The sequence below is a fragment of the Vigna unguiculata genome, chromosome 4, assembly GCF_037176805.1.
Source record: "Vigna unguiculata cultivar grain cowpea cultivar isolate G323 ecotype 2 chromosome 4, ASM3717680v1, whole genome shotgun sequence".
NCBI classification, from domain to species: Eukaryota; Viridiplantae; Streptophyta; class Magnoliopsida; order Fabales; family Fabaceae; genus Vigna; species Vigna unguiculata.
Genome location: NC_140795.1, coordinates 6,834,351 through 6,851,893, shown reverse-complemented (window position 1 = coordinate 6,851,893; position 17,543 = coordinate 6,834,351). Strand labels below are relative to the sequence as shown.

General features: G+C 35.8%; 1 long non-coding RNA gene and 1 pseudogene across 2 annotated transcripts; one reads left to right on the top strand and one right to left on the bottom strand.

Moving 5' to 3' along the window:
• Positions 1–4,756: 4,756 nt before the first annotated feature.
• LOC114182122 (receptor-like protein kinase FERONIA pseudogene) lies at positions 4,757–7,851 on the top strand (annotated as a pseudogene).
• Positions 7,852–12,947: 5,096 nt separating this feature from the next.
• Positions 12,948–14,591, bottom strand: LOC114180968 (uncharacterized). 2 transcript variants are annotated; one of them, XR_014994370.1, is made up of 4 exons: positions 14,249–14,591; positions 13,745–13,809; positions 13,561–13,627; positions 12,948–13,383 (listed from the first exon to the last, which is right to left on the bottom strand). It is a non-coding gene; the product is annotated as an uncharacterized LOC114180968 (long non-coding RNA). The 2 variants fall into 2 exon arrangements; XR_003603711.2 differs by lacking the exon at positions 13,745–13,809 and having other exon boundaries at positions 14,249–14,549.
• Between the last annotated feature and the right edge of the window lie 2,952 nt (positions 14,592–17,543).

Below are 17,543 nucleotides of genomic sequence, written 5' to 3'. Positions count from 1 at the left end.
CTATTACAGACTTTTTTTTTTGTTTTGCACTTTAGGATACTTTTCGAAAAATAATACCATAGCGTACTGAAGTTTATATTTACAAATTTTGTACAGTTTTTTTTAAGGGCAGAATTCGGTTTCCGTGCATTTCTAATTTTATTTTTTTTGCCTGAAAACTGAATTCTGAGTTGGGTTTTTAAAATTGATTTATTTTAAAACATTTTTGGATGTATAGATTATCAAAATTTGTATTTTGAAAATAAAGAAATAAACAATTGATTTATTTCTCTAATTTGATTCTTTTATAACAAGTTAAAGTTAATATAGATTTTTTTGGAAATAATTAAATATCGAATAATGTTTATCAATATTTTGATATAAATTACTTTTTTTATAACTTGAAATTACAGTTAAAAATTGTGTTTTGAAAATACTAATAAATAATAGATTCTAAAATAATATATTATTTTAAAATATTGACTTATATATTTTTTTAATTTTTATTCTCATATCCTATTGTATAATTAATGATTAATGAATTTTAGTTTGATTAATTATATAATAGAACATGAAAATAAAAATTAAGAATTGAAAAGTGTACAAGTGAATATTTTTAAGTAATATATGAAAAACTAAATATAGTTTGTATTAATTTGTTTGTTTGTGGTTTACTTTTTTGCATTATATTTAATAATTATAGAATGTATAGAATATGTAGAATTGAAATTTATAAAGTATACATGAATAGGAAATATATTTTTTTTGAATGAAAGTCATATTACGTACATAATTAAAAATAAAATGAATTGTCTATAACCAAAATGGATATTTAAATTTTGTATTCATGGATCTGTATTTAATCAAAGATTCAAATATTGTCTTATTTCATATACATGAGTTGGACGTGTATAACTTATCTGGATGAACAATTCAATATATTGTCAAGTGTCAAGATGTTCCATAGATGAGTTCATATGTTGAACTTCTTTCCATCGCTTGATTATTTATGTAATATTATCATCTGTTTTGACTTCAAACGTTTCATAAATAAGTTTGTTGTTAACTACCCTACCTTGATGGGACGAAGGTAGTCAATATGAGTTACTACGAAACGGTCCCCATAATGTATTCTCTGGGTTATTTTATGTAAAAGCTCATTGAAGGTGAAATTGTGGGGATTAACATGGTAACACTAGCGTTTGATCTAAAGTATAGCCCAAACCATATAGGCTATCTGTGATTCTTGCCCGTCTATAAAGTCCTCTATATATAACTTTGCTGGTGAATGTGGGATAGGGTTTGGGATTGTGGAAGAGGATGAGGGAGTTGGTTGTAGAAGACTAAGTATTTCCATCGCTTACAATTAATGATTTCTACAACGTCATCATCCGCTGATATTTCAAGAGAATCATATGTAACATCCTGGCCGAATATTACTAGTTTAAATAAAATAAAATAATAAGTGTACCATGATGGTCGTCCAAGGCCCGACCCGATTCATGAAAGTCTATGGGCTTAGGAGTTTGGGCTTAGTTGATATTTTATTAAGATATGTTTTATATGAGATATTTTAGTTAGTCGGTTATGATATTTGTTACTGTTTAGCCTATAAATAAGAGATTAACCCTCAAGGCCTGGGGAAACTATTTTTTCTGGCCTTAGTGTGCTCTTAGTTCAAGTTAAGTCAAAAAAATTCTTAAAATTTTGTTTTCAATAGATAAAAGATATTCAATTTTTTGCCGGAACAATTAGTGTCGACCATGAGCTCTCGGTAAAACAAATTCCTAGGCCTGTCAATAAACAAAGTGACCACACGATGGTGAGAAACCTTGATCTAGAGGTGGAAAATCACACCAATCACGCTCAAGAGGACGTTCCACCCAAACCCATCACCAGGGAATGCTGCAACATCGTCAACCATGAAAGCAGATTTGCATCACCTCCCCACGCCGCCACAAAACGTGCCAGCGAACCCCAAATTGCCACTCCAAAATGCAAACTGATCATAAGCATGTGGACCATAAGCTTTCCCCAACACCATCCAATCTGTCCTAGCCATCCTTATTCCACTGCTTTCGAGACCTGTCATCGTCAACATGAATCCCCTTCCATAGCAACATTTACGATGTCTGTCTGGAGCTCGTTTTTGGGCGTCGAAACCCTCATTCGCCGTGGCCATAAGCATCAACCGTTGGGTCTTCGCCCTTTCGCCATTGTGCCACGAAGTAATTTTCTGAACACTGCACCGTTCTTCTCCGCTCCAACCACTACACGAGGGGAGGTGTCGATCCTAAGGAGACATCCTTGTATGATAGTTTTTTCACATACCTTGGTAAACTAACGACGTCCTTGGTCTAGGAAGGTAAAATTATGATATTTATTTACCGTAGTCCACTCCTTGTTAAGCTCCCCTTTGAGGGGGCCCCCAAATAAGGGGTCTGAAAAAAGTCTTAGTCCCCAAAGCCTCCTATAAAGTGGGTTACGCCCAGGCCAAGATGGGTTTGGTCCACTAAAATACTTTAACTAATTCTTAAAAATAATATTTGAGCTTGAGACAAAGATAGGGTTAAGCCTTTTCGGGCCAACCTGGATCGAAGGTTGAGACTAGATGATCGGACCAGGCCAAAGAAAGGACCAAGACGGGCTGCCCTAGGATGAACGCTAAAATGGGTTGTCTCGATCGGGGTGATGAAAAAATGGGCCAACCAAGATCGATGGACGAGACAGGTCAACCTAGACCCACGATTGAGATAGGCTGATCAATGACGACAACTAACATAGGCCAGCTAGGGCTGATGGATGAGACGGGTTGATCGAACCCGACAGATGAGACAAGTAGATACGGGTCAACCCATGCCGATGATCGAGACGGGCTAAAGCCTGTCTCAAACTAATGATTGAAACAGTTTGGACTAACGGTTAAGACGAGCCCACGACCATTACGGGTCGGCCTAGGCCGATGACTAAGACAATTTGGGTCGGGCCGACAACCAAGATGACCTAGTCCTAGCTTATGATCAAGACTTGTTGTCCCGGGCAGACGACATAGTTGGATCGGCCACGGTCGGTGGTAAAGACGGGTCTTCTAAAGAGATCGACAGGCCCGAGCGTTGACTAATACTGGCTGGCAGCCAAGATAGGCCAATCCGATGACCGATATTTGTCGGATTGGGCCGATTGACTATATAGATGGTCTAAGGTCTATAGTCTAGACATGCGACTTAAACCGAAAGTTTAATAATATATATAAAAAATATAATATATTTTCATGTTTAAAAAAGAAGCTCATGGGATATGATCCTGACTTACAAAACTTTTTAACCTTATCACCTTTTTTTAATTAGAGACTTTTTGTTCTTGTGAATTTTTTTGTCCGAAAGTCAAGACCGAATCCTAGTGGATGGACCAAATTTACAACTTTAATCATAAAATATACGGACCCTATGGATAGATTTTCATCCATTTTTGGTCGTTATAAAATTTTTTTAAAAAGAATTTGTAGTTTAAAAACTTATTTTTTAAATAAATGTAAATTTATTAATACTTTTTAATTAATTAAATTTGTATAGATAAATTGTCAAATATAATTTATTTGTTAATTTTTTTAATTTGCACAATTTTCTTGGCGACTGTTTTGCATACTAAATTAGCATCAAATTATCTACTGATCCGGTCTGAATTAAGGACCGAACCAGAACTGAGAATCAACTCTGCCGTCCAAGAATCTCTCCTCCCTTTCACCCGTCCTTCATGTATATATAGGGTCTTTGAGTCTTAAAACTGCTATCTTACTGCCAGATCTTTAGCTAACCAACCTACCCACTTTTCCACTATACTCTCCTGAAATCTCGCATGGGGGTGGTTATTCCTAAAATCCAGGGATATTTGCTTGTCACTTCGGCCACCTCGGCCCAAATGCTTGTCACCTAGGCCTGTGACTGAAACTCGTTATTTTATGATAAATATTTATCGAGTCGGAATACAAATGAACATGTTGGGGTCAGCCATTCTCTGGACGGTACATCTACAAATTATGAATTTAACTTTAAAATTTACAAAAAATTTACTTATGGGTTTAAGATTTGTTGAAAACTTACCTGCATATCTAAAATTTTGAAAAAAAATGATATTGTACATTTTGAACAGAATATTTTATAGGAAATATTTTTACAAAATTCTTTGACAGATAATTTATACAGGAGATTTATTGCAAATTTGAAAGTTCTGTCAAATTTATTATCCATGGATAATGGACAAATTATCTGTAGATTAAAATTCACAAAAACATTCACTGATTTTCCCAATTTTTAATAAAAAATTCACAGAAAAATTCCCATAAAATTCTACACCAGCGTTTATAACTTTTTTTTTTTGCTATTAAAAATTTGAAAATACTATTGTAGTTCTCATAATATCCGTAAATTTTAACTGTAGTTTCTATCAATTTTCAAACTGTATTCTTCCTAAATTTCAAATTGATATTGTTAATCCTTAATATTCATTTTCAAAAGTAGATAAATGTGTACTTTATTTCATGGGTCAAGAATTTTTAACCATTAGCATGATAACATCATATGTTTTGCTTGGAAATACAATTTGGTTTTATTTTAAAGATATAAGGAGGTAATATAATCTCATATTTTACAAGTCAGTAGTAGAATATTCTGTAGAAATTAGAAATAGGAAAATGATATGACAAAGTTTTTTTTTTATAAACTTTAATAAATAACTGTTTTTGATAAAAAAAAAATCTTAAAATTTTATTATTTTATGTTTGTAACCTTCATATAAAAAATAAAAAATTATTATATTCAGTAATTTTGACAATTTTGTCGATAAAATCATTTTTGTTAGAAATATGTAATTCTTTCAACTCCACATATATTGTGCTTTGACTGGTTCAAGTCTATCACTAACAAACAATTTATGATCCTTTCTTCCTCTGCTTCCCAATTACAGCACCAATCATTCTATAGTACTACAGTACTAAGCCATCTCATAACTCCACTCCCTTGTTAACCGCAAACCATGACGTTCTTCACTTTCACCTCCTCCTTCACACTACTCTTCTTCCTTCAACACTTATTCACCTACCTCCATGCTTATACCCCGGAGGAAATTTTCACTATCAATTGCGGTTCCACCGGGAAGTTCTCCGACGGTCAAAGAACGTGGACCGGCGACGCAGACACAAAATACATCTCTCCCCAAGTCTCCACCGTTTCAGGCAAGGCAACTACACAGTCTTCTTCCACCAATCAAATCCCTTTCTCCACTGCACGCTTGTCCCGTTCCCAATTCAATTACTCCTTTCCAGTCTCCGCAGGCGCCAAATTCCTTCGCCTCTTCTTCTACCCTGCCGATTACCCTTCCTTTCCACGCACCCACGCATCTTTCACCGTTCAATCCAACCAATTCACTCTTCTTCAAGCTTTCAACGCCTCCCTTAACGCCGACGCTCAAGCCACCGACAATATCTTCAAAGAATATGTGGTCAACGTCAAAGACGGCGAGAGTCTTATCCTTACCTTCACTCCCTCCCATCCAAACTCCTACGCTTTCATCAATGGAATCGAGGTGCTTTCCATGCCAACCGATTTATATTACACGCCACTAGATGATGTAGGATTCACGCTCGTGGGACATGGTACGCAATTCAGCGTCCAAAGCAGCACTGCCATGGAAACAGTGTATCGTATTAAAGCCGGAGGACAAGAAATCCCACCACAAAACGACACCGGTTTGTTCAGGGGTTGGGCTGACGAACAAGGCTATTTTATCAAACACAATCCAAGGAATGATGATCTACCAGCTGACTTGGATGGGAAAATGAACATAACAGTGAATCCCGATTACTTGGCACCAAAGGAACTGTTCAGAACAGCGCGTAGCATGGGCAGAAACACCACTCTGAACAAAATGAGCAACCTCACTTGGGAGTTCCCCGTTGATGCTGGCTTCACTTACGTTCTCAGGCTCCACTTCTGCGAGCTTGATCCCAATATTAATGACATCGGTAACAGGCAGTTCCACATTTACATAGCAAGCATGTTGGCTGACGACCGTGCAGATGTAATGAAATGGAGTCAGAAACAAAAAGGTCTAGCTGTGCTCAGAAACTACGCAGTTTTGATTCCCAACAATGGGACTCAGAAAAAGTTTAATCTCTCGCTTCAAATGCACCCTTACGGAAGCAGTGTCGATTCGAAATACGCAGACGCCTTCCTGAACGGTCTCGAGATCTTCAAAATCAATACAAACAACCTCGCCGGACCCAACCCGGACCCGGTCCAGACTCCAGAGAACAGCATCCCCGGAAAGCCCGGCAGAGAAAGCAGAACGACGATAATTGATGTCGTCGTAGGGGTTGGAATCGGGGTCGTTTTTATCTCCCTTGTGATTTTGGTTGTTGTCTTGAGATGCAAGAGAGTCACCGAAAGGAATTCCAAGGATTACAAATCCAAGTCGATCACAGCCACACAGAAGGTTTTCCTACCGTCCGATCTCTGCCGCCACTTCTCCCTGGATGAGATCGAAGCTGCCACCAATAACTTCGACGATGTCTTCATCGTTGGCGTCGGGGGATTCGGTCACGTGTACAAGGGTTACATCGACGACGGTTTCACCCCGGTCGCAATCAAGCGCCTGAAACCGGGTTCTCAGCAGGGTGTGCACGAGTTCTTGAACGAGATCGAGATGTTATCGCAGCTCCGCCATCTTCATCTAGTTTCCCTAATCGGATACTGCAACGAGATGAACGAGATGATACTGGTCTACGATTTCATGGCGCGTGGCACCCTACGCGATCATCTCTACAACACCGATAACCCCCCTCTCTCGTGGAAGCAGCGCTTGCAGATATGCATCGGCGCCGCGCGTGGGCTGCACTATCTCCACACAGGCGGGAAGCACACGATCATCCACCGCGATGTCAAAACGACGAACATCTTGTTAGATGATAAGTGGATGGCGAAGGTTTCAGACTTTGGTCTTTCAAGAATTGGGCCTACAGACACAGACAAGTCCCACGTGAGTACCCATGTGAAGGGAAGCTTTGGCTACATAGATCCCGAGTATTACAAACGATTTCGCTTAACGGAAAAGTCTGATGTTTTCTCGTTCGGGGTTGTGCTCTTTGAGATACTGTGTGGTCGTCCAGCTTTGATTCACAGTGCGGAGACGCAACAGGTGTCGCTTTCTAATTGGGTGAAACATTGTGATCGAAATGGGAGCATAGCAGAGATTGTGGATCCCACGATAAAGACAAAGATTGCGCCTGAGTGCCTGAAGAAGTTTTGTGAGATTGGGATGAATTGTTTGTTGGAAGATGGAACGCAGAGGCCGCGCATGAAGGATGTGGTTGCAATGCTGGAGTTTACGCTCCGGCTACAAGAAAGTGCAGAGCAACCGGCAATTGAAAAAGGAGAGAAAATTAGTGAGGATAGCTTTTCTACTACTGACTTGAACGTGACTACTACGACTTCGACCAGTGAAGACAATAGCTATAGTAATGATACGGTGTCGTCTTGGACTCCTTTCTCCGAAATTATTGATCCAAAGCCGCGTTGACCCAATCAAATTAACGCACCTCACCAGAAGGACAATAAAAACCAGAGAAATGATAGGTTGAGAGAACACTTTTTTTTACCACCTTAAAAATAATTTGTAATTTAAATTAACTTGTATTATATGAAAGTAGTAAAAAAACTTATCATTTCTTTAAAAGGACCTGCGTACTAAAGTTAGACTTGAGCATTTTTGTCTCTATGTTCATAGTTTAAACATGTCGTATTTAAAAGAAAACAAATTGGATTAAGTGTTGTATACTTATCCACATATTTAATAATACAACATATAAATGCTTGATAAGATGTATTGTAAATTGAATTTGCAATATTATAAATATCTCGCATTATAAAAATAATTATTTTTAGCTATGATTATACTTGGTGTTTATGGCTTTTAGTTTCGGATATTTTTCACGGTTTGTTATTTTCTTAAAAGAATAGCGTCGTTAATAGTTAATAGATTATCTAAAATTTTTAGTAATTCCTAAAATATCGCAACTGACTGGCGATTTACAAAATTCTGGTACTACCCAGGGTTTGAAATTGGGGCCTTCTCCCTGCACCTCCAACAAATCTCCTATATCCCAAAATTTATATTTCTGCCCTTATTTAATATTCTGTGAGAATGGTTGAGAATGGTTGAAAGTGGTACGGACGCAGTAAATTTCATTTACTGCGTCAACCTCGCTGCACCCCCAAAACGTTAGTATACGTACTTCATCCCTTCATTCGTGCTTCTTCAGACCTTCATTCTGTGCAGTGGTCCCTCTCATGCTTCAGCCCTTTGCAGTGCTTCAGCCCTTCATTCTCTGCAGTGGTCCCTCGTGTCTTCGTTCGTTGGTGGTCCCTGAAAGAGGTTTGTATCCTCGTTTGTTTATTCATGCATTTGATTATTGTTTTGTTCATTCTGTCACACACTGAGTGCATTATTGTGATTATTATTGTGATTGAAGGTTGATTCTTTGAAGGAAGTTCTTCTAAGTAACTACATTAGCTCCTCCAAGTGGTATTTCCGTCAGGTTAGCCTTCATACTTTGTAAATTGAATTTGTTTGAAGGATTGTTTGTTTGAAGGATTGTTTGGAATTGAAAATGTATGGGAAACGGAATACAGAATCCGTTTCATACTGTATGAAACAGATTCTGTATTCTGTTTCATAAAAAAATTTAACGGATTCTGTATTTCGTTTCATAAATTTTTTTTTTTTATGAAATGGAATACAGAATCCGTTTCAAACTGTATGAAACGGATTTTGTATTCCGTTTCATAAAAAAATTAAATTATTTTATGAAACGGAATACAGAATCCGTTTCATACTGTATGAAACGGATTCTGTATTCCGTTTCGTATAAATTATGATTTTGTATCATTGCATATGTATCAGAATTGAATAACTTATTTGGTTAAAATTTCCGCTCCTTATTTGTATGGATGTTTTGTCCAACACATCATACACTTGAAGTCCACACACTTGAACATGAAATAGAAACCAAAATTTTGTTTTTCTAAAACGGATTACATAATCCGTGTGTTAAAGATGTGAAACGGAATAGCTATTCCGTTTCATGGTATTCCGTTTCATAATTTGATTTTGTGTGTTGGTGTGTATATTATGTTATTGGTGAATTTTTATCAAACGAATTTTTATATAAAAAACATTAAACGCATAAAAAAAACAAACAGAAACGGATTTTGAAAAAAAAAAAAATAAACGTGAAACGGATTCCAAAATCCGTTTTTTTAAAAAAAAAAATTTAAACGGATTACACAATCCGTTTCAAAAAAAAAAAATAAACGTCAAACGGATTCCAAAATCCGTTTTTTTAAAAAAAAAAATTGAAACGGATTACACAATCCGTTTCAAAAAAAAAATAAAAATAAACGTCAAACGGATTCCAAAATCCGTTTTTTAAAAAAAAAAAATTGAAACGGATTACACAATCCGTTTCAAAAAAAAATAAAAAAATAACGAAACGGATTCCAAAATCCGTTTTGTAAAAAAAAAAAAAAAGGAAACGGATTACACAATCCATTTCCAAAAAAAAAAATTAAATAAAAACGGATTCCAGAATCCGTTTTGAAAAAAAAAATTGAAAAATGGGGAAACGGATTCCGCAATCCGTTTCCTTAAAAAAAATAAAAACACCACACCCTTCCTCTCTAATGCACACCACTAATCAACCCAACCCACCGTTCCAGATTTAACAACATGTAAAAACCTACATATAAAATCAATTCAAATAAAAATATACACATGCATTCAAATAAAAATATACACTGTATAATTTTAAAAAACAAAAAACGAGTATGACTTACCTGCAAATGAGAAGCCGCGGGAAAGGATCAAAGGTGGTTGCCGACGGTGGGGAGAAGAATGGTGTGTGGAGGAGAAAAGGAGAAAAGGATGGCGTGGCGGCGACAATGATTTGTTGGAGAAGAGGGAGAATGAATCGGTGCAGTAGGGGAGAAGGATGCTTTGTGGGGTGCAGTGGGGGAGAAGGGGAGTGGGGGAGAAGGATGCTTTGTGGGGTGCAGTGGGGGAGAAGGGGAGAAGGAAGCTTTGTGGGGTGGGGAGGTAGGTCAAAGATTCTCAAGAGTGTGTGCAGTGTGTGCAGCGTGCAGAGGGAGAGGGAGAGAATCTGCTTTTTTTTATTGGGGTGCGGGTAGAGGGGTTTTGGGGGTGCAGTGTGGTGAGGGGTGTGAGGGGTGCAGGGGTATTTGGGGGGTACGCAGTAAATTGAGAAAACAGACACAGTAACTTTTTTTTTAACCAGGGGCAACGTTGGAAATAAAGAAGGTTTTGGGGGTACAGGAGAGTTTATTGGAGGTGCAGGGAGAAGCTCTCTTGAAATTTTTGATACTGCTCGGAGTTTGAAACCCGGATGTTGTCAGAAATCTATATTATGTCTAAACTCAACTTTAAATATTTTTCATTAAGAGTTTCTTTTTGTTTCTTTTGTATTTTTTAATAATATATAGATTCTAAAATAAATATATATATAAAAGGATTTTAGATTTTTGATAATTATGTATTATAACCTTGCATATAATTTGCATATAACTAATTTTCTACATATATATAAAAAAAAAGGTGGCTAAGGATTTTAACTGATTTGTGTATAGTGATAATAACATATGATTCCAACAGAGCAAAATGCATAATGCGTGCACCGGATCATGTTGAGAAATAAATTTATTGAGTCAATATGATGTTTGATTTTACAATGCAAATTATATAAATATATACTAGGAGAAACTTCCAATCTTTATTTCATTCCATACAGTAAACTTACAAACAACTGAGGCAAAATTAATATCTCATTAAAAAAATGTTACTAATTTACAAAAAACGTAAATAGGTCTTGCAAAAGGAGGATTAAGACTAATGTAGGGGCTTCTCTCTGCACCCCAAAGATTCTTCAGTATCCCTAATTAATTTTTTACATGTCTCGGTGGTTGAGATAATTAAACAAAATTTACTGTGATTAATTGGTATTTACGAGGTGTTGCACCTCCAATTCATGTATTTTTCCTTCTCGTTCTCTTTCTTCTTCCTCCGTGTTCTTTCTTCTCCTTCCTCCGGTCTCATTATTATTCTCAGAGCAGTGGTCCCAGCTTTCTCTCTTTCATTTTCATTTGAAAGTTCTTTTGCAGTGGTAGTGGTCCCTGGTTTCATTCTGTGTGAACTGGGTCCTGCTTTAGGTGCTCCAAACTCTCCAAGGTCATCCACACGTGGTTCAAATCTTTTAAAGCTTTCCTCGTTCTTTGCACGTTCCAGGTTAGTATTCGTTTTTTATTAATGGTCTTTTGGAATCTTTCTCTGTTGCATGGAGTTATATTTCATTTTGTGATGATGATTGATGTTCAATAAAATGCGAAACAGATTTAGTCATTTTTTGGGTTTTTCACTGAAACGGATGTTGAAATCCGTTTCGTTTCTGTTTTATATGGCTTTTTTTACCAAACGGATGTCCAAATCCGTTTCAAAGAAGTGTGAAACGGATTTCGACGTCCGTTTCACTAAATATTTTTGAAAATTTAATGAAACGGATTTCAAGATCCGTTTCACACTTCTCTGAAACGGATTTCAACATCCGTTTCAGTGAAAACACACACTTATTAAAAACAATAAAAAAAACAACAAAACAGAAATTGAAATTCGTTTTTGGTTTTTGTGAAAAGGATTTGCAAAATCCGTTTAAAGAAAAAACGAAAAAAAAGAAGCTAAAACGGATCTTGAGATCCATTTCTCAATTTTGTGAAACTGAGGTTGAGCCCTTGGGTAGGTACAATTCCTTCACCGCCACTTATCACTCTTAGTGGTGTTAGCTTCTGCCCCTCCTTTCTTCACGTCGTGGCAACGCTGCTCGCCTCCCCCTCCTTTCTTCGCGTCGCGGTTACCCGGAGCAGCAGCAGTCACTCCTCGCCGTCAAAGTGGAGCTCGACGAGTATAGTGCTTTTGTGCTATTCTCAAATGGCTATTCCCTCATATTTTTCTGACAGTTTTGGCTCTTTCACTTTCAGTTATTCTAGCAGCTGCTACCAGTACATTCCAAGATTTCTGTGTGGCAGACCCACAAAAAGGTATATAGTAATAATATTACTTTGAAGTTTATGTTCACCATGGTTTTTGATGAATATTATGGCAGTGTTGGTGAACGGGTTGGCATGCAAAGATCCAAAACTCGTTGAGGCCAATGACATCTTCTTCAGCAGTCTTCACATAGCATGAAACACCACGAACCCTGTTGGGTCTAAAGTGACACCAGTTTTTGCTTCTCTGTCAATTTTGCTATGGCTCTCTGTATTTAAGTTGCACTTGTTTGAGATGTACAGAACAAAAGTATGCATATTTTTCATGTAAAAGTGATATCATAATTTTTCTGGTATTATCTGCAGAGAGGCTATGAGCATTCTCTTCAACGAAATAGTTGAAGAATTTCAGCTAAATGGGCCAAGAACTATTATCCTTGTTTCAGCTGGAAACAAAGGGATTGCTATGGCTTATTGGCATCATCAGCAGAAGCACCTAGTTAAACAAATCAAGGTGATAAGGGTAGTTAAAATGGCATAAGGAAAAGCCATATCAAGAAAGAAGTGAAATTTATTCTCAATGTTGTTCTTGAGTTTCATATTTTCTCATGAAACACCAAATAGCTCTCCAATTTTCTCGCAAGATCCATCACAATTGAGATATGGAAGAAGAAAAAGTTCTGACATGTTACACGAACAAAAGAAAAGAACGTTTGATCACACTACAAAAAGACATTGAGCTAGTGAATGAGCCATAATAACATGCTAAATTATTCGGTAAAGTCAATATTTTTAGTGGTCCTTTCTTCCAATCCTAAAGCCTACATTTGATTAGGGTAGGTGCAGGAGGTGGACTGGAAAGTATAAAGAAAAAAATTTACCGTTTAATATTTACTTTTTACTGCAAGGATAAAATTGGAATTAAAAAGTATTTTGGAGTACAGGACAAATTATTGGGGGTGGAGGGAGAAGCCCCCTAATCCTCTACCCGCAACGGTTTCTCCTATATCTCCAAATCTTACTTTAGTTATTTCCAGTTTTGTTCACGGTAAAAAAAAAAGAAGTAAAAGTGCACCCTGAAAAACAGTCAAAGAAGAATGGTTGGGTTCATAAATAGAGCTCGAGTTAATGCAAATCTCATTCTCCAACCACCAGAAAAATCACACGACTTTTTTGCCTGCATTTGCTTGTCAATGCCAAGACCATATAAGATTTCCGCAGCACGTTTTTCTGCAGTTGCTGCGTCTAAGGCATCCAATCGCTCATAAACATGTTCCAGGAACTCATCACCTCCATCATCCTAGAACCATCAACCATGATTTCTCAAACAAAGTTAGCAAGCCTACAAAACTAAAAAACAAAATGGCATAGATTCTAGAAAAATAATTACATAAACAAACATGTGCAGCCGCAATCACAATCGATGATAAAAATGCAATGCATCACATGTGGACAAGTAAGGGCAAGGATAACAAACCTTCCATAATTAAGCTCCAATTCAAAATCAACAATGAGATCATGTCCATGGGATGCAAAGACTCTATCTGCAATTTAAGAAAACATGACCAATCCCATCAATACAAAACATTAATCATTTTCAGCATTAACAAAGTTATAATTAATTTGGTAGAAATGTCCATTTGCTGCACAACATTACCTACCTCAAAAGATATTAGACTGCATGATTCTCATAGCTGAAACGTAAGAGGAAGAAAACAGCAAAGTGCTGGCAGAAGATCGTTATAGCAGAATGGTGACCAAAGAAAGCGAAAGCATAAACTGTTAGTATTCAATTTGTGTAAATACTTCTAGAGTTTTCTAGATAGTTGAATGTTCTTGATTTTTCTTTCTATCCTAGACTTTTCTCCGATATTTTAGAAGTTTCTTTACATTTCAATAACTCTATCTCCGATATTCAATTTGTGTAAATACTCTTTTTTAGGCAGAATAAAAACAGAAAAACTATTTTAAAACAGATTAACAGATTCTAAGAAAAGGGTTTGTAATGGGTGAGTATTTGGTTACATTCACAAAGCACTGGTAACCTGAGTTCAATCTCGATTCAAAGACTATTGCGAGAGTGAGCGAGAGTAATAAAACAAAAAACCGAAAAAAAAAACAAGGAATCAGACGTTGAAAATTACAAAACCACGAGAAAAGTCTACCAGAAGTTGAATGGCACGCGTTGCCTCGATCAAGAGCCTGTGAAATCCTCCTCACAGCTACGAAGGAACCGCCTCGATCGTCCATTCGTGTCACTTCCTCCTCTTCTTATCCCCGTTACTGCAGCAACGGTACAGTCATCACGAGAACGAAACGTGGGAGGAGAGTTGGAGTGCAGGCTGAAGCACAGATTAAAGGACCGGTAACGCAGTAAATTTTGGTTTCATTATTTTCAACCACTAAGGACACGTAAATTTATGAGGGAGAAAAACGTAATTGGAAGTACAGGAGAAAGGTTGAGAGTGTAAGGAGAAACTCCTAATGTAGCTTGTCAAAGTAGACCTTGCTCCTCCTCAAAGTCTCTGGCCACTGAAACACCAGAACAAGAAGCAAGTGTTAGTTAGTTCAACCTGATATTGTAATTGAAGTCTTATGTGCAATTTAAACAACCGAACCAGCATAAATGTTATGATTTCTTAGAATTTGCATAAATGGAAGAGATTAACTTCCTTACTTCTCGGCCATGAACAAATAATATGAAAAGAAAATTAAATTTTTAACAACTAGATAACTTTTTCTTATATGCCATTTTTAGATGATTTTCTATTTTTTATTTTTTATTTTATCTGTATTTCAAAATCACTTAAAAAGATAATTAGTAAAATGAAATTGTTAAAATTTAATTGATAAAATATCATTTTTCTAATATAAAATGAGAAATGCTAATATGCCTTGAATAAATTTTATGACATTGAATAGTAATTTTGATTTATATAAACGAAAACAAGTATATTAAATTTACATAATGGCAAGTTACTTCAATTGAGTGAACAAAGGTTCTTTATACATATAATCATTTTTCATATGCATGGGTAAAGGAAATATGGGTAGCTCCAATTTTATATATATATATATATATATATATATATATATATATATATATAAATATTTTTTACGCATTTAATTGATTAATTAATATTTTTAATTGGATAATCTAAAATAATTATTATATTTATATGTTATATTACTCTATTATAATTAATAATTAAAATTTAATTTGTAAGTGTCAATTATTTAAATTAGGATAGTATTGTATATTTATATTTATATAAAAATATAATATAGAAAATTTAATTTTTAGAATAAATAAAAACGGTTGTGCTTATATGAACTGTTACCAGGTGATACTGATTTTGTGGATGAAGATCTAAACAATTTACTGTGATTTGAGTGAAGCAGTTGTGAGAATGTTTCTTTAGCTCTATATCTTTTTTTTTTTCTTCATTATTAGTTTCATATTTTCTTGTTTCTGGTTAGAATATTATGAGCACTATCACAGCTCTTAAAATTCTCTAAGACTTTACACTTATAGATCTATAATCAAATACTTAAATTCCTCCTTACATATGGTTGCAGTTGACAATTTATCTTGCATCCATACCACTGCTTTCCTTTCACTTACCAACTACAACTATGAGGGAATTTGGATTCTCTACTGAGTTTTTTTTTTTTTTATTGTTCTTTTATTGTACCTTCATAATACACTGATTATCACTAATTTTAACGTTGCAAAATATATTAAAAAAATATTTAAAGTACTAACACAATATATTTTTAATGCTCAACAGAGAACAATATCCAAAAAACTAGTAGAGATCCGGGCTCGCCTCTCTGTTTTGTAGTTCATATACTTGTTTATTTTGAAATTTGCAGGGAGATTAGTTTTGTGCTATTGGAGAAGCTTGTTGCTAGAGGAATTCGGGATCAACTTGTTGTTTTTGTTACTCATAGGTTAGTCTAAACTAGGGATGACAAAAATATCCGCGCCCGCAGATATCTGTGGATAAAATCCGCGGTGGATAGTTACTACCCGCGGGTATTTATTATCCGCGGGTAGCGGGTATTTTAATACCCGCTTATAAACGTGTCGGGTACAGGTATCATACTATCCGTATCCGCGGATACCTGTTACCTGTAAAAAATTAAAATTAAAATTTAATTTATATTTTATTAAGTTAAATTTAACTAAAATTAAAATTAACAGTATATTTTATTATGTCAAATTTAATTATAATTATAATTTAATTTAATTTAAATTTTATTTTTATAATTTTATATTATTTTTTTTAAATATATAATTTTTTAAATATTTGCGAGTATCGGGTATCCACGGGTACCCGTGAGTTTTAAAAATATTCGCGGGTATTTTTTAAGCGGATTTTTTTTTTGGCGGGTCGGGTTGCGGGTAGGCACTATCCGTGCCCGACCCGACCCGTTGTCATCCCTAGTCTAAACAATCATGAATTGTTTGATTAGGGAATTCATGCATATAACCTAATTATGGCTTTTTGTATTTGGGGTCCCTTTTTACTCGAATTTGTAAAAAAGGATCCCTCAATTTTTTTTTTGCGAAACTAGGTTAAGTCGCTAGGATGGAGGACGACTTTGAGGGTGAAGTCATCCTCCATCATGACGATTTCATTTGTTTTTTTTTTTAAAAAAAAACAAAGTCGTCAGGTAGGAGGCTAGTTTCTGGTGTTGTGCTGGTGAAGTCGTCTTTGCAAATGACGACTTCATTTTAAGTTTTTTTTTGAACAATAAGTGATAATAAATTGAAATAAAAATAAAAATAAACATTAATATATTTTTAAATTGCTTAAAAAATAAAATACAATAATTTAGTTACTTGAAAATAATAAAACAGTTATCTATGTCCTCTAGTTCCACATGTTGGTCTTCTTCTGGGTCTGTTGGGACGTCTTTGTGGTTGTTGTTGTTGTGGTTCATCATCATCATCATCATCATCATCTTCATCTTCATCTTGATGACTTTGGACATTTTGCGGAATTTATGGTGATTGGGAAGACATTGGCGGAGGATAGAATGACATTGATGATGAAGATCCTAGATAATAGGCAGATGGTGGTGTCATGGTTGTGGTGCCAAACATATGTGATGGACCAGCACCATAACTTGACTGATGCGGGAAGAAACCATATGAGGAAGGGATGTGTTGGAATAAGTTTTTTGATGGGTTGCCAAATTGAGGATGTGAATGTCCAAACATTTGACCCTGACCCATAGACGACTGTCCGAAAAAGGGTTGGGGATGATGTATGAAATCTGGAGAAGACCCAACATGACCAGTGTAGGGTTGTGAAGCAAGTTGGGAAGGTTCTTGTGACATATCGTACTGTAAAATAAATAACATGGTTATTGCCATGAATAAGTATGTATGATAAACAGATGTACAACATTGTAGTATAAATAACCTCATCGTCGAAAGATTCTGTTGAT